This window comes from Lithobates pipiens, unplaced genomic scaffold (assembly GCF_037356315.1).
Source record: "Lithobates pipiens isolate NorthernLeopardFrog02 unplaced genomic scaffold, aLitPip1_a1.2 Scaffold_13, whole genome shotgun sequence".
Taxonomy (NCBI): Eukaryota; Metazoa; Chordata; class Amphibia; order Anura; family Ranidae; genus Lithobates; species Lithobates pipiens.
Window position 1 is genome coordinate 405,756,481 of NW_027507718.1, and position 18,547 is coordinate 405,775,027.

General features: G+C 45.3%; 1 protein-coding gene across 3 annotated transcripts in view; it reads left to right on the forward strand.

The window, feature by feature from the left end:
- The window catches only part of CLOCK (clock circadian regulator), a 188,924-nt gene that overhangs the window by 42,550 nt on the left and 127,827 nt on the right, over nucleotides 1-18,547 (forward strand). The window contains exon 2 of one of the 3 annotated variants that reach the window (XM_077477469.1): nucleotides 11,798-11,905. The exons of the other annotated variants lie outside the window; for them this stretch is intronic. The gene's annotated coding sequence lies outside the window, so the exon portion shown is untranslated. The remainder of the gene's footprint in view (nucleotides 1-11,797; nucleotides 11,906-18,547) is intronic. 3 annotated transcript variants of the gene reach the window in all.

The following is an 18,547-nucleotide window of genomic DNA, read 5'->3' on the forward strand; positions in this document are numbered from 1 at the left end:
GTAACGATTCAAAAGAATGAACTTTGGTCTGTAAATGAAGGAAGTTTAACCACCTGTGTAAGATTATACGCAATCAGATTGTTGGCCAACCGAGCGTCTGATTTTTGTCCAAAGGGCGTGTGCCAGGAACTTGTCTTGTATACTAACCGTATACAATTATTGGCCAACAAACACAAAGGTAGTGATGTACTATGAGGAATTTGAGCACCACCCTTTGGGTCCCTTCTGCTAATTTCGTGTTTTGGTGAGCATTAATTCTGAGCCTGCGTGTTTTGTACTGTCAAGTTCTGTGTGACGGACTTGTGTACTGACCATCAGAAAATCTGACAACAGACCGCTGTCAGACAAAAATTTACTAGCATGTCATCCAACATTTGTTGGCAGAAAGTTGGACAACAGTTGTCAAAAGGAGCGTACTAACGGTCAGATTTTAGGCCAACAGTCTGTCAACAATCTGATCATGTGTACGAGGCTTTAGGCCGCTTTCACTTGTACGATTTGTCCTGCGACTTGGAAAAGCAAAGTTGCTTGACAAGGCATTCCCCATGATTTCCAGTGACAACCATTCATATTAGTACGACTTCTTCCTGCACTACTTTGGTCCAACTTTGATGCGAGTTGCACAGGCAATCCCTGAAATGGCATCAAAAATTGCGCGACTTTGAAGTCGCGGTAGTGTGAAAGGGACCTAAACCTTTTTATGGGACTTGTTGGTTTCAAGTTAAAATCATTATTTTTTACTTGGAACCCCCAAACAGTGTATATATATATATATATATATATATATATATATATATATATGTATGTATATGTGTGTGTGTGTGTGTGTGTGTGTGTATATATATATATATATATATATATATATATATATATATATATATATATATATATATATATATATATATATATATATATATATATATATATATATATATATATATATTATAATATAATTAGCAGAGACACTGGTTGTTGCAGTATTTTAAGTCGCACTCTATTTGCTCATCTGTCTTTCAAATACAATATCTTGGGGGGGGGGGGGGGGGGAATACACGTTCGAGAATAAAAAAGAAACATTAAAGTTAGCCCAATTTTTTATTTTTTTTGTATAATGTGAATTGGATCATTCTTTGCTGGGGTTTTTCGCCTTCCTCTGGATCAACTGTGGGTATAGGATTGGGTATATGGGATGGTTTGATATTATTTTTTATTTATTTTTATGGTTGAACTAGATGGACTTTGTGTCCTTTTTTTTTCAACCTGACTAACTACTATATAACTATGAAAGATAATGTTATGCCGCAAGAATCTTGAGAGAATTGTGATCTTTATTCTAAGCAAAAAAAAATTGATTTTTTTTTTCCCCCAGAATCCTGCAGCTCTACAGTCCCCCTATTTTCAAGGGCTTAAATATAATTGGACAAATTTAATATAATGAACATTTATTTTTAATATGTGGTTGAGAATCCTTTACTGGCAATGACTGCCTAAAGTCTGGAACCCATGGACATTACCAAAGACTGTTTCCTTCTTTCTTGTTTTGTTAACCCCCCCCAAAAAAAGGATCCTGCTCCTTTAACTAGTTGCTGACCGCCAGGCAGCGCACCTATTGTGGCGGGAGGCCGTCATATGACGGCCTCCCGTTTCAACAGGGAATGCGCGCGATTGTGCGTGCGCACCCGTTTCTTCGGTGGCGGCGTGTCACGGAGACACCGCTCGCCACCGAAGGGGGTGAACAGCCATTGGTTATGGCTGTTTACCACGTGATCGGCCATGATGAAGGCACGGCCGATCACAGATGGTCACACCCCGACTGTGCACGGCGCATGCGCGCGATCATGTCGGTGGCGGCGTGTTCCCCGGGAACACTGCTCATCACCGATGCTGGTAAACAGCCATTGGCCGGCTGTGTACCCATGTGATCGGCTGTGATCCTTTCACAGCCGATCACTAAAATGTAAACAAACCGCAGTAACGAGATGTTACCGGGTTCTCCTCCTCACACACCGATCGTGTGTGAGGAGGAGATTGCGGTAACATCTCATTACCGCCTACAGTACACATCAAGCACACTGATTGCCCCCACCCCCCGAATAAAGAGGACCTGTCAATCACAGTCCATCAGAGTACCTGTCTTGGCCCATCAGGGTACCCGAGTACCTGTCTTGGCCCATCAGGGTACCCGAGTACCTGTCACGGCCCATGTCTCATAGAATATACGTTGGGGTGTTTGCTTTCCAAAATGGGGTCATTTTGTGGGTAATTGCACTGTCCTGGTGGTCCAGGACCTTCAAAAGTGTGATAGGTAGGAATGAAATGAGATGTGTCATTTATGCTCCTAGAATGCCTGAACGTACTACGTCAATGTTCGGCCTCTCTATGTGACCACGCTGTGTAAGTCCTACACATGTGGTATCGCCATACTCGGGAAGAGTAGCAGAATGTATTTTGGGGTGTCATTTTTTCTATATATATGCTATGTGTTAGAAATATCTCATAAATTGACAATTTTGTGTAAAAAAAAAAATAATTTGTTTTAATTTTTTTCCACATATTCCAAAAATTTCTGGAAAAAAATTAACCATTTAAAAGACTCATTATGCCTCACAGATTATACGTTGGGGTGTTTGCTTTCCAAAATGGGGTCATTTTATGGGAAATTCCATTGTGCTGGTACTCCAGGGCCTTCAAAAGTGTAATAGGTGGTTGAGAAATGAGATGCGTCATTTTTGCTCGTAGAACGTCTGAAGGTATTGCATCAATGTTGGTGCTCTGTATGTGGCCAGGCTGTGTAAAAGTCTCACACATGTGGTATCGCCATACTCGGGAAGAGTAGCAGAATGTATTTTGGGGTGTAATTTGTTGTATGCATATGCTGTGTGTGAGAAATAACCTGATATGTCAATTTTGTAAAAATATAAAATAAAACATTTTTTTTGCAAAGAATTGTGGGAAAAAATGACAACTTAAAAAAACTCACCATGCTACTTACTTAATACCTTGGAATGTCTACTTTGTAAAAAGGGGTCATTTGGGGGGTATTTGTACTTTCCTGACTTATTAGTGTCTCAAGAAATGAGGTACACCTGATGTACTGAAGGCCTGATCAGATGTGATCAATTTTCAGCAATTGGCACCATAGTTTGTAGACTCTATAACTTTCACAAAGACCAAATAATATATACTAATGTGGGTTATTTTTACCAACGATAGGTAACAGTATAAATTTTGGGCCAAAATTTATGAAGAAAAATGACTAATTAGCAAAAATGTATGACAAACAAAGAAAGGCATTTTTTTTCACAAAATTTACGTTTTATTTATAGCACAAAAAATAAAAAACCCACTAGTGATTAAATACCACTAAAAGAAATCTCCATTTGTGTGGGGAAAAAAGGACGCAAGTTTCATATGGGTACAGTGTTGGATGACTGAGTAATTGTCATTCAAACTGTGAGAGCGCTGAAAGCTGAAAATTGGTCTGGTCAGGAAGGGGGTGTAAGTGCACTGTATTGATGTGGTTAAAGTATGTTATACGACACTGTGCTTGTCCTGTGCCATTTGGCCACCTGTAACACCTAAAAACAAAACCTGGCTGATCCTGGCGGTTTCTGCCCTCCTCTATGTTATCTGACCAAGGTGTATCATGGTTGCTGAGCCCTGACACCATGGTCAATTTACATGCCTCCATCATCTGCAGCCTGCTGTCCTGTCCCTCTCCTCTATGCTCCTGTGTTGTCCTACCCCCTCCCTGCCTGTCAGGTCTGGCTTTTGTAGATGTTTTCTGGCAAAGTCTAATCTGGCTTATGAATGGTTTCCACCTTGTGGTGAACCCTCTGTATTTGCTCTCGTGAAGTCTTCTCTTTATTGTAGACTTTGACAATGATACACCCACCTCCTGGTGATTGTCCTCCACTTCTCTGGATGTTGTGAATGGGTTTTTCTTTACCATAGAGAGGATCCTGCGCTCATCCACCACTGTTGTCTTCTGTGGACATCCAGGTCTTTTTATGTTGCTGGGCTCACCAGTTTTTGAAGCCTTACATTGGCCTGTTTCACTTGCATGGACAGCTCCTTTGAACCATGATGTAGGTTCACAGCAATAGATTCCAAATGTAGATACCACACTTAGAATCAACTCCAGACCTTTTACCTGCTTGATTGATGAAGAAATATTGAAGGTGTAGTCCACACCTGGCCATGAGACACCTTTTAAATCAATTGTCCAATTACTTTTGGTCCCTTGAAAAATGGGGGTGGCTATTCTTAAGAGCTGTAATTTCTAAACCCTTTCTCTGATTTTTGATGTCCATACCCTCAAATTAAACCGGAGTGTGGACTTTCAGCCCATATCCGTTATGTAACTATAGCTTGAATATCTTTTGGTAAATACCTTAAAAATAAACTAAAATAGTCCAAATATTTTTTGACCCAACTGTAAAAGGAGACATTTGCAAGAGTGCCTTGGAATTGCCATGTGGTTGGAGAGTGCATCTGTACTGAAATCTGAATACTAAACTAGAGATAGAGGCGCTAGTGGGTAATTCATTCCCCCAGAATCCACTCGGCAGTGAAACATCCATTTTGAATGCTTAGACCCTTTAGACTAGACTAGTGATCACCAACCTTTTTTGGACCTCACAGAACGTTAAACTCACAATTTCGAATCCTGCGGAGCCCGAACATGAATTTTACATGCCTTCTACACAGAATGCTCTGGCTCTCTCTGAAGGCTAAACTTTTTTATTTGTTTTTCATTTTGGATAGAGTAAGGGAGGGTAGTCTTCTCCTTCTCCTTCTCCTTCTCCTCCTTCTCCTTCTCCTTCTCCTTCTCCTTCTCCTTCTCCTTCTCCTTCTCCTTCTCCTTCTCCTTCTCCTTCTCCTTCTCCTTCTCCTTCTCCTTCTCCTTCTCCTTCTCCTCCTCCTTCTCCTTCTCCTTCTCCTTCTCCTTCTCCTTCTCCTTCTCCTCCTCCTCCTCCTCCTCCTCCTTCTCCTTCTCCTTCTCCTCCTCCTCCTCCTCCTCCTCCTCCTCCTCCTCCTCCTCCTTGTTATATTGCAGCCATTTGCTAAAATAATTTAAGTAAATATTTTTCCTCATTAAAGCGGAGGTCCACCCTAAAATGGACCTTCCGCTCATCGGATTCCTCCCCCCCTCCGCCGCCACAATTGGCACCTTTCAGGGGGGAGGGGGGTGCAGTTACCTGGATAATCCAGGTAACTGCACCCACTTCCGGGCTAGCTCTCTGCGGAAAGGGGCGTACATTACGCCCCTTTCCGCAAGTGCCCGCCCCCTTCCGCAAGTGCCCCGCTACCTGCTGGGAAACACACAGATCCCAGAGGCAGCGGGGACCGTCCTCATTGCGCAGCGCGGCTCGCGCATGCGCAGTAGGGAACTGGGAAATGAAGCCGAAAGGCTCCATTTCCTGATTCCCATACCCAAGATGGCGGCGGCAGCACTCGAGTGTCGATCTAGAGATCGGCTTCGGGTGCCGACATCGCGGGCGCGCTGGACAGGTAAGTGTCACTATTTTAAAAGTCAGCAGCTGCAGTATTTGTAGCTGCTGACTTTAAAAAAAAATAAAATAAAATGCGGAGTCCCGGCGGACTCCCGCTTTAATGTACACACAGCACCCCATATTGACAGAAAAACACAGAATTGTTGACATGTTTGCAGATTTATTACTGATTGCCAGATTTTTTTATTTATATTTTTTTGTAATCCAGCCCTGCATAATGCATAGGTCGCTTTGTATGCTGTAGTGCTTTACAGGGCACTTGTATTGCAATGCGTATTTGTTGAAAAACACCACAAAACACCACACTGGTACACACGTTGCTGTGTTTTGTAGTGCTATACTATCCAGCACACTGTTGTGAACAGACCCCGTGGCGAGATTTAAAGTAATGCAATCCATAAGGATTTTGTGTTGCAGAGGCCATGTCTGACCATTACTTCCACACAGAGCAGCCTTCCTTCTCTGCAATTTACTGTCTAAGCCCCCGTACACACGGTCTGAGATTCCGACGGATTAATTCCGAAAGAGGTCCCGAAGTGATGTTGCATACACATGGTCGGACTAAGTTGTCGGAAAATCCGATTGTACATAACGTGATGACGTTATTTTGTTACGACGGGACTACGTTCAGGCTAGTAGCCAATAGCTTTGGTCTAGGAATGATCTGAGCATGCGTGGCACTTTGTCCATCGGAGTAGGCTACACATGATCGGAGTATGTCCGATCGGAGCGTTTTGTCGGAAAATAATTCCGGCAAGTTGGAAAAGTTGGTCCGTCGGATATTCCGACAGAAACGGTCCGATGCAGACCACACACAGTTGGAATATCCAACAAAACGGTCCGATAGGACACATTCTCTCCAACCAGGTGTACAAGGGCTAAGAGACTTTTGTACTCTGTGGGTAATATTTACACACATAACAGCAATAAGACCTTTTTATATATATTTTGGCTGCACGTTCAATGTGTCCAAGCTAGGTTAATATTCAACTTCCATTGGTATTGAGACTTTAGCCCAGGGCTTGACAAATTTGCTTAGAATCTAGGAGCCAGCTGAAAAAATTAGGTGGCACTAATGGGCGGCACTGGCAGGTGGCACTGATGGGCGGCACTGGCAGGTGGCACGCACTGGCAGGTTGCACTGGATGGCACTGATTGGCACGAACTGGTAGGTGGCACTAACTGGCATTGGCAGGTGGCACTAGATTGCACTGGATGGTACTGGCAGGTGGCAATAGGTGGCACTGATTGGTACTGACAGTTGGCACTGGCAGATGGCACTAACTGTCATTGGCAGGTGGCACTGGCAGGTGGCAATGGGTGGCACAGATTGGCGAGTGGCACTGGATTGCACTGGCAGGTGGCACTGGTTGGCAGATGGCACTGGCAGGTGGCACTAACTGGCACTGGCAGGTGGCACTGATTGGCAGGTGGCACTGATTGGCAGGTGGCACTGATTGGCAGGTGGCACTGATTGGCACTGGCAGGTGGCACTAACTGGCAGGTGGCACTAACTGGCACTGGCATGTGGCATTGGCAGGTGGCAATTACTGGCATGTGGCATTGGCAGGTGGCACTGGCATGTGGCACTGGCAGGTGGCAATGGTTGGCATGTGGCACAGGTTGGCACTGATTGGCAAGTGGCACTGTATTGCACTGGCAGGTGGCACTGGTTAGCACTGGCAGGTGGCATTGGCAGGTGGTACTGTCATTGGCAGGTGGCACTGGATTGCACTGGCAGGGGGCACTAACTGGCATTGGCAGATGGCACTGGCACGTTTCACAGCCGATGGTGTAACTGTGAAACTGAATGCTCCCTGCAGTGCTGCACTGTGTGAAACTGTATGGAGAGAGAGGAGCTGACAAATTCAGTGATGTCAGAGGTGGGCGGGACCCGGGGTGGGCGGGACCCGGCAGCTATCCAGCCACTGATTGGGCTGCTTAAGAAAGGGGAGGGGCCACCTACACATCGGCCCGCCCAGATCCCATCCCATTGGCTGGTGTTGGAAAGCTGGGTCCCGCCCACCCCGACATTCAGCCTCAATTTTGACAGCGCCTCCTCTACACACAGTTTCACACACTGCAGCGCTGCTCTGCCAACAGTGTGTGGAGAAGGGAGGAGGATGTCAGAGGCTGCTGAGCCGCTCTCTTCCTGCTCCATCCAGACTACCAGACAGTGCTCTGTGTCTGGAGGCACCTGTCAGTGACAAAAACCCAGGTGCCAGGGCACAATTTCTAGTCTCAATGGCGACCTGGCGCCTGGGATTTGTCGAGCCCTGCTTTAGCCCACCAGCATTTAACCAGTAATTAAAATATAAGTTTTAGTGCAGGCATGTCCAAAGTTAGGCCTGCGGGCCAATCGCGGCCCGTGGTCCGGTTTGGAACAGCCCACCTGGCTATCAGGGCTGTCTGATGAGCGATCCCCTGCCGAGCTGTACATTGGCACTGTGAGAAGCTCGTCAGCCTCAAAAGTGAAAGTAAAATGCAGAGGTGTGTGCTGTGCTCTCTGCTTCCCCCTATAGTGCAGTACCCAGCTGAATGAGGAAGCTGGAAAGGTACAGTACTGTGCTAAAAGCAAGGTTAGTTTTAAAAGTGCTTTATGCGTGTGTCTGTATGTTTGTATGTGTATGCATGTCTGTGTGTGTGTGTGTGTGTGTGTGTGTGTGCATCTGTCTGTATATATGTGTGTGTGTGTGTGTGTATGTTACTTTTAATCCGGACCCCCCCCATTCCTGTACCATCAGAACTGCTTTTGTAGGGCTTCTGTGTGATAGCAGCCAGGACTGCTGCTCCTCTGCAAAGCAATCTATGCACAGATCGCTTTTGAGAGGCATTTGAAAGGCGGTAAAGAGGCATTATGTTGCCTCCTCACCACCTGTTTTAAACCCGTAAATGCAGCATCACTGCTCCGCAACTATGCAATCCACACCGTTGCGGGGTAGTTGAAGTGCATCCCCATTCACCCTGGGTATACCTCCATCTGCAGCCACAGCATGTGTACACCCCCAGCTGCTCCCTCTGCAGCTAAAGGGGGAGAAGTTGGGGTGGTAAAAACGGCTTAACCATGTAGTTTTACTGCCCCTCCAACCTGACATGTGAACAAGCCCTTGGTTCACATCTGTATGGCTGCATGCTGCGTGTAGGGCAGCCCATTCATTTAAATGGGATCCCTACCCACAAAAATGCAGGGGAAGAAGTCCCCAAGCTTTTTTATTTTTTTTTAAATTGCACTGCACCAAAAGCACCCCACGTTTTCCAATGTGTGGGGTACCATTAAGAATTAACAGTACCCCTAAAGAGCAGAGCATTCGTCTGTGTGTCGGGAACAAGTGCGACAAAGGCAAGAGAATTCTTGCTGGGCAGTGTATTGGTGCTTGGACGAACACACTTAGACTGAATTTTAATGGTTCAATGGTCGGCCCTCATGCATGTTCCCTTCATCAAATCTGGCCCTCTTTGAAAAAAGTTTGGACACCCCTGCTGTAGTGCTATATTTTGGACATGGGTGGATTCTTATAGATTGGCCACCCGCTGGTTTCTTGCATCTCCTGGGAAATTTAGCACTTGGGCTATCGCACAAATCTTACTGCCAGAGGGTGGTTCAAGCCACCTGAGATGTTTTTGATACTAACATATTGCCCACGTTCACATTGGGCCGATTTTGGCATGCGTTTTTTATGTCAAATCGCATCCTGAATCGGAGGCTATTGCCAGCAAGAGCATAATCTGAATCAGCGCAACGCCAACTTTACGGTGCCGTACTGATTCCTAAAAGAAGTTTCTGTACTACTTTTGGCAACTTCGGGGGTGATTTGAACAGACATTGGGTCAAGAACCTGCACCGATGTCTGTCAAATTGCCCCCAAAGTCGGACTACTTTGCCAGTTTGCAATTGCGCGAGTGCAAAAGCACTTGCACGATTTCAAACCCACCCTCCACGTGAACCTGGGCGTTGTACTCCTGTAAGAATTATTAATGGCACTAAAGCGATTCAGACTGTCTACACCAGCATTTTTCATCATTCATGCCCCAGAGTAACCACTTAAAGGTTTGGTATTAGCAGGGGTTCCTTAAGACCTAATGGGGGTCAGTGGGAAAAATGCTCCCTTTTATAGTGTTAGTCAAAATACCACCTTTCAGATGACTTAAAGTGGTTCTAAGGCTGGGTTCACACCGCTGCGGCTAGGAGACCCGGATGTGATTCGCACCGCACTGCAGTGAAAATCACATCCTATCTCTGTGCGATGCGAGTTCAGCCATACAGATAGTATGGCTGAATTCGCATCGCACCCGCTCCAAACTCGCACAGGACCCTTTTTTGGTCCTCAGCAGAATCGGATCGCATGGGTGTTCACACCATGCGATCCGATTCCTGTCCGAGTTTGCAGATCGCACTGCGATATGCGAACTGATCTGGGGGTGTCATTAACATTTCACTGACACTCCCAGCAGTTCGCATAGGGCAGTGTGAACTGCCGGCGGGAGGCATGCGATGCGGGAACCCGCCGCGGATTCGCGGCATTCCCGCATCGCTTCAGTGTGAACCCAGCCTTAAGGCTGAAGGTGTGTGTAGTAGCTCCCACTGCTGTAAATTACCACCAGTGAGCCAATGAGGAGTGAGTAGGGGCAGTGGAGCCAAGCTAAGGCTCTGTTTTATGGGCACATAGAGCAGTGGCTCAGAAGCGAGCATGTAGCGGTGCCCTCAGGGCAAGCGGTTTTCTCTGGGGGCACTGCTTGAGGGGGAGGAGCCAGGAGTGCCAGTTGGGGGGGCCGGAAAAGAGAAGTATCAAAGCTGCAAAACCACTGCAACAGAGCAGCTAAGTATAACATGTTTGTTATTTAAAAAGCAAAACAAAAAAAGGAGCTTTAATACCACTTTTAAAGATTATTTGTGTTGTTTTGTATCTTGCTCTGCCAAGTGGTGTTGACCTCAGAATCCTGCAACTACCATCAAATGGGTTGTCAATTTGCCAGAGTTTGAGGAACCACAGGGTTCCCCAAAACCCTAAATGAGGCTGGTTGAAATTCTCTGAAATTTTGGAGGTCTTTTATCTGCTGTATTCACTTTTCGGTTAGTTATTCTTTGTTTGAAGGAAGTCATTCCAGCAGTTCAAAGTCATAAAAGATCTGTCTATCTACTGCTTTAGTGACAGACGCACATGCCGTCTTGTTAGGTTTATATGTCATTGAGTTCATACAGTTTGTTCAGGGACAAAAGTGAAGGTCAATATCCACATTAAAATGAAAGTATCTGTTTTATGCACAGCAGCGTGTATGTATAGTGAGAGATGCCTTTGCATTTGGGAAGTAAAAACTTGATTTTAATTGTTTGAAAAAACTGGAAGAAAGAAACCATGGAGAGCTTGGCTATTGCAATATGCAAATTTATTCTAGAAAAAAATAGGTTTCCTATCTGTCATGCGTATTTTTGTGTCGTCATTGGGGTCTTTGTGATTCAGTAGCTTCCAGTGCATTTTAATACTTTCTAAATCTATGACCAGGAACATGTATTTGTGGGGTCTTTGTGATTCAGTAGCTTCCAGAGAGAGGGTGAGAGTATTGTTTTGTACTGGGGGTAAAAATTGGGGTGCTTTCTGCATAGATGGGAATTATGACATGCCATGAGACATTACAAAAGAGTTTGTTTTTAAAAACAGTATATTTTTAATCTTGTACATATACAGGTACTGCATAGTGTAAAAACCCATGTGGACACACACACAGATTACAGGTTTAACCCTCCTGATGGTTACTATACATCCCCCAGAATTGGGGTCACTTCTACCTTGAAGGCTACTCCAGAGTGTGTGTGTGTGTGTGTGTGTGTGCAGTCACTCGCTTCTTCAGGAGAATAACCGAAGGAACAGGACACTAGAATAAAAATTTAAAAAATACACATGTATGGTCTGTTTTGAAGAAACTGTATCTGTAGGAAGTGTTTGGGTTAAAAATAATTATATTATCACCATACATGCCTATTATTTTTTTTTTATTCTAGTGTCCTGTTCCCTCTGTTAATTTCCTGAAGAAGCAGGTGACCACAAAACATGTCGTGCTAGATGGTCTACACACGCATCTACCCTCTCTGGAGTAGCCTTCCAGGTAGAAGTGACCCCAATTCTGGGGGGTGTAGTAATCATCAGGAGGGTTAAACCGAGGGTGGATTTGATTTAAATCAACTCGATTTAATTCATTTTTAGAGGACAATTGTCATCCTATCCCACAGCGGCTCCTCCTCTGACACGCTGTTGACTCACTGACACTCCCATTCACTTTAATAGGACAGCTGGTGATGCAGCAGTGACTAAACAAGGCGAGGGGTGTGGTGGCAGTAGGTGAGTGGATGACCGCTAACATGATGGATCTGAAATTATAGGTGCTCTTTAAATGTAAGTACTCATTCTTGCTGGTAGTTACTGTGAAATTGTGTGAATGCATCAATGCAGTGCATGTTATCCCAGCTTGTAGAGCATTGGATTAATTGAATGAGTTTACCAAAAATGTTAATATTGCAGAATATACAGCTTCATGCTACATAACATTTCATCAATAATTGGTGTTGCGCCCTAGGTAGAAACTAAAATGACAGGGATACCGTATATACTCGAGTATAAGCCGAGATTTTCAGCCTCTTTTTTGAGGCTGAAAGTGCCCCCCTCGGCTTATACTCGAGTCATCGCTGTCTGCCTGCTCGATCAGCGTGTCGAGCAGACAGACAGCGGCCATTCTATAATTCAAAAGCCGCGCCTCCGGCTCCGCCTTCGCCTGTGATAGGCGGAACACTGAATTTCCCAGCAGCCTGTGTTCCGCCTATCACCGACATCGTCTCATCCTCGTACTACGGACGAGGATGAGACGATGTCCGTGATAGGCGGAACACAGGCTGCTGGGAAATTGTGTTCCGCCTATCACAGACAGGGAGGCGCGGCATTTGAACAGGGGAATGGGCGCCGACGAAGAGCGGTGATCCTGGGACGGGACCGGACGGAGGCTCGGCTCGGGACGGGACGGGACCGGACGGAGTCTCGGGACGGGACGGGACGGGACCGGACGGAGTCTCGGGACGGGACCGGACGGAGTCTCGGGACGGGACCGGACGGAGTCTCGGGACGGGACCGGACGGAGTCTCGGGACGGGACGGGACCGGACGGAGTCTCGGGACGGGACGGGACCGGACGGAGTCTCGGGACGGGACGGGACCGGACGGAGGCTCGGGACGGGACGGGACCGGACGGAGGCTCGGGACGGGACGGGACCGGACGGAGGCTCGGGACACAGGTAGGCTGCACACACAAGGCCACACACACACACACACACACACACACACACACACACACACACACACACACACACACACACACACACACACACACACACACACACACACACACGGATGGACACACACACACACACACACAGGGATGGATGGATGGACACACACACACAGGGATGGATGGATGGACGGACACACACACAGGGATGGATGGATGGATGGATGGACACACACACACACAGGGATGGATGGATGGATGGACACACACACAGGGATGGACAGGCATATCTCACCCTCGGCTTATACACGAGTCAATAGGTTTCCCAGTTTTTTGGGGGTAAATTGGGGGCCTCGGCTTATACTCGGGTCGGCCTATACTCGAGTATATACGGTACGTAGAAGGTGTTGTAAAACCAAAGTAGATAAAAAGGTAGAGATCAAGTCCTAAATTCTAATCGAACAATAATGTAAACAACCTAGATACATTCTAATATATGAAGTTCAAGTGAGTAAACTGAAGCTGTGATGTGCTGCTCCAGTCAACACTGTGTGCGGAGAATGTAAACTGTGACTTCAGTGCAATTGCACCTTTTGTGTGAATTGGCTCCTTACATTACCGCTGTAAGGTAACAGCATGAAAGAAAAATAGCATCCAATGAAATCCAGGCTCCTGTAGTAGACCGCTGGGTAGTTTCTCGTCTGTGCAGCTCAGCAATGCATGGGAAAAAAAGGGGAAGGTTTCCAGGTCTAATGCTGGTGTATAAAAGGAAAGAGGGGGGCCCAGATCATAAAGTATGTTGAAACTTGAATTTTATTAAATTTTAAAACAGCCCGTTTTTGCTACTCTCATTAAAACGCATAAAAACAAACACGGCACCACGAGCGGCGAGCTCGCAACCTGTCGTCACTTCCGGTGCCATATCTGTTCCAACACGTATCATTACTGTCACGTGACTTCTTCAGTGATGTTCCACCAGCTATCTACTACAGGAGCCTGGATTTCGTTGGGTGCTATTTTTCTTTCACGCTGTTACCTTACAGCAGTAAGGTAAGGGGCTAATTCTTACAAAGGTGCACTTGCACTGAAGAAATCAACCACTAAGTCACTGTTTACATTCTCCGCACAAAGACAATTTTAATTGAGTGCACTTTAAAGAGGAAGCCCTGATGGGTTTACTTCCTCTTTGTCTCCCTGCAAAGGTAAAGCATAATGGGGTACTATGCATCGCATAGTAGTCCATTATGTGTCACTTACCTGACACAGGAGCCAGCGATGTCACCGCTGTCCCCTGTAGCACGGAGCGTCCATCTTCTTCCGGGTATTGCTGCTTTGGCCACTCACAGCGCTGGAGTAGTGATGACGTCACTCCCGCGCATGTGCACAGGAGCCGCCACTAACGGCATATCGCCGTTAGCGGAGCCTGTCTTTTTGTAAATATCTCCTAAACCGTGTAGGTTTAGGAGTTTTTTCTTGGACCGACAGGTAAGCCTAGATTAAGGTCAAAGTGGTTTGTAAGGGTTTACAACCACTTTAACCATTGAGTCTGAAGATTATGTGTCACTTTTATCACTTGCACTTCATATATTAGAATGTATCTAGGTTGTTTACATTATTGTTTGATTAGATTTTAGGACTTGATCTCAGATGCGTCCACCTTTTTATCTACTTTATTTTAACACCGCCTTCTATATATCTCTGTCATTTTAGTTTCTACCTAGAGCACAACACCAATTATTGATTTTTTTACTCATTCGTTGTGTTGGTTTTGGTTGACCAATTAGGTGTTTGCAGTAGCTACTACACGCCTCCCTATAGCCACAGGTATCGCGGGAATCATTAATTCTTATTCAAGCCATTTCATGCCAAATAAACTAAATTATTAATGTATCGTAAATTGGAAACTATCTTTAGATTACCATTTTATTAAAATTAGATAAAAACCCCAAAAATCGGTTTTGAAATAAAAAAAATGAACAAAAAATGTATTGATTTTTATCCACCCTGGTTAACCACTTGCCGATCACCTTCACCATATATACTGCGGCTCGGCTGCGCAAACCAACATACCTGTACGTCGGTCTATGCATGTGATACTGAGAGAGAGGGAGAGAGAGAGAGAGAGAGATCAGGAACATCGATCTCTCTACTCCCAGTCAGTCCGTCCCCCTGACCGTTAGAAACGCCTCCCTAGAGAACGCTTAACCCCTTGATCGCCTCCAAGTGTTAACCCCTTCCCTGCCCGTGCCATACAGTGATCAGTATTTTATAGCATATGTACTGTGTATGTATGTATGTGTGTGTATATATATATATATATATATATATATCTCAAAAGATAAAAAAGCAGAGGTGAGCAAATACCACCAAAATAAAGCTCTGTTTGTGGGGGAAAAATTTTTTTTTTTGGGTACAATGTGCCATGACCACACAATTGTCAGTTAAAGCGACGCAGTGCCGTATCGCAAACGATGGCCTGGTCATTAACTGGTAAATCCTTCCGGGGGTGAAGTGGTTAAACCTGTAATCTGTGTGTCCACATGGCTTTTTATACTATGCTGTAACTGTATGTGTACAATAATAAAAAAATATGCCATTTTTAAACAAACTATTTTGTAATGTCTCATGATGATACTTATAAAATCCTGTTGCCTCACTCCATTCACAAATGTTTCCTATGATATTAGGATGCGAGGTACCTGTTCTTTTTGCAAGTTCTGAGCAGTTTGTTTATTGAGAATTGATATGCACCGTTACTAGAAAGAGGTGTGTGTGTATTTGTATTTGTTTTTATTTTTATTTTTATTTTTTTGTACACTGTACTATTTGTGTATTCTGCTTAACCACTTCAATACCAGACACTTACACACCTTCCTGCCCAAGTAAATTTTTGGGCTTTCAGCGCTGTTGCAATTTGACAATTTTTTTTATCATTTTGTTCCCACAAATAGAGCTTTCTTTTGGTGGTATTTGATCACCTCCTGTGGTTTTTATTTTTTGCGCAACAAATAAAAAAAGACATCATTTTGAAAAAAAAATAGTTTTTCTTTGTTTCTGTAAAAAAAAAAAAAATTGTAAATACGTTTTTCGTCAATGACGGGCACTGATATGGCTGCACTGACGGGCACTGATATGGCTGCACTGACGGGCACTGATAAGGCAGCACTGGGCACCTGAGGTGGTACTGATGAGGTGGACACTGATAGGTGGGCACTGATGGTGGCACTGCTGGGCATCGCTGATTTCATTTGTTTTATGATGGTGCCAGTTAGTGCCCATTTGTGGACACTGGCACAGATTGGCCTGTAATTTGTACATGAGGATGGCCATGGGGTATCTACCTGGCCAGCCACATGTTGCCTCCCTTCCTGGTGGTCTTGGGGACTTCCCTGGTGGTCTACTGTGGGCATCCGAGGGGGGGGGCGGCGCAGGACCCCCCCCCCCCCCCCCATCAGGTGAGCCGGCGATCGGCTTTTCCTCACTCGTGTCTGAGAAATGCGTGTAGAGGAGAGCCGATCAGTGGCTTTTCCTGTTTACATCGTGATCAGCCGTGATTGGACACGGCTGATCATGTGGTAAAGAGCCTCCGCTGGAGGCTCTTTACCAAGATTGGTGAAGTGGTGTGTCAGACTGACACACCGCTCGCCGCGATGCGCACCCCCACGGGCACGCAACGGCTGTTATCCTGAAGGACGCCATGACGCCCAGTCAGGCTAACAGAACCACTTCTCGGACGCCAATCTATTGACCAGGCGGGAAGTGGTTAAAAATATGCTTAGGGACATAGCAATCTTGTTAAAGTGGTATTAAACCAAAAATCAAACATTTTTATTATATTGCATCACCATTTTCTTAGATGTGATGGCTGAATTCCCCCAAAAAAAGGACTTGTTTTCTTCTATTTTCACCGTGGTGATCTGATCAGTAGGTCAGTTTTTGATTTTTAAAGAGAAAAAAAAAAAAAAAAAAAAAAAAAAGCATGCCAGCAGAATGTATCCATTAGAGATGAGACAAACCATTTAACACTGACAGGGGTGCTTAACCACTTTCCGACTGGCGCACAACAATGTACGTAGGCAGAATGGCACGGGCAGGCAAACTGGCGCACAGGTACGTCCAGTTGACATTGCCGCCCTGCCATCGCGTGCGTGCCGCCAGTGGCACGCATGACGGTCGGGACCCCCGTGAGTCCGGTCGCGGGTCCCGTGGACTCGATCGCCGCGGGGAGGCTGAAAGGGGAGATGCCAATGTAAAGAGCATCTCCCCGTTCTGCCTAGCAACAAGTGACACTGATCTCTGCTCCCTGTGATTGGAGCAGAGATCAGTGTTCACTAACACACAGCCCAGCCCCCCCCAGTTAGTAACACGCCCCTAGGACACACTTAACCCCTACACTGCCACCCCCTGGTTAACCCCTTCACTGCCAGTGTCATTTACACAGCAATCACTGCATTTGGATAGCACTGATTGCTGTATAAATGACAATGGTCCCAAAAATGTCTGTGTCCGCCGTAATGTTGCAGTCACAATAAAAAAAATCGCTGATCACCGCCATTACTAGTAAAAATTTTTTTATAATAAAATAAAAATGGCATAAAACTATCCCCTATTTTGTATAAATTTTACGCAAACCAATCAATAATCCCTGATTTGCAATTTTTTTTTTTTTTTTATACCAAAAATATGTAGAAGAATACGTATTGGCCTAAACTGCGGAAAAAACTGTTTTATAAATTTTTGGGGGATATTTATTCTAGCAAAAAGTAAAAAAAATTGTCAAAATTGTCGCTCTTTTTTTGTTTATAGCGCAAAAAATAAAAACCGCAGGGGTGATGAAATGCCACCAAAAGAAAGCTCTATTTGTGGAGAAAAAGGGACGTCAATTTTGTTTGGGAGCCACGTCATACGACCACGCAATTGTCCGTTAAAGCGACAGTGTCGAATCGCAAAAAGTGGTCTGGTCTTAAAGCGGTTCTGCACCTTAAAAAAAAATTATTAAAAGCCAGCAGCTACAAATATTGCAGCTGCTGACTTTTAATAAATAGACACTTACCTGTCCCAGGGTCCAGCGATGTCGGCGGCAGATGACGGACGATCGATCGTTTCTCTGCTGCCCCCGCCGCCATCCTCTGTCAGGGAATTGGGAAGTGAAGCATTGCGGCTTCACTGCCCGGTTCCCTACTGCGCATGCGTGAGTCGCACTGCGCGTCTCTGCTGGTCCCCGCTGTGTCCTGGGAACTGTGTGTTTCCCAGAACACAACGGGGGTGGGGCATCTGCTGCGGTCTGTCCCGGAAGTGGGTGCAGATACCTGGATTATTATGATCAGACGAGCGGAACTACCCGTTTTAGGGTGGAGAACCGCTTTAAGCCAGCAAAATGGTCTGGTCTGAAAGTGGTTAAAGTGATCACTGTGCTGCCAATAGTAAATTTAGCAATTATCGGTTTTCTAAATTGGCAAGCTCTGGTCAGAACCTGATCAGAATAGTATCAGTGGCCTGTTCTTTTTAGTTTCAAGTTCTTCTAAAGCCTAAGGCTGCATTCACACCTGAGCGTCTCAAAGTCACGTGATTTTGCTGTGTTTTGACTGAGATTTTGTACAGGTCACCAATGTAATAGGCAGAAAAATGCCTGTAATCTGCTCATGTTCTTTGTTGAGCTTAGATTGTTTTTCAGGTGTTTTTGCTTCAGGTGACAAAACACTCAGATGTGAACAGGTGCCATTGAAATTAATGTGATTTTGCTTGTTTGGGCATTTTCAG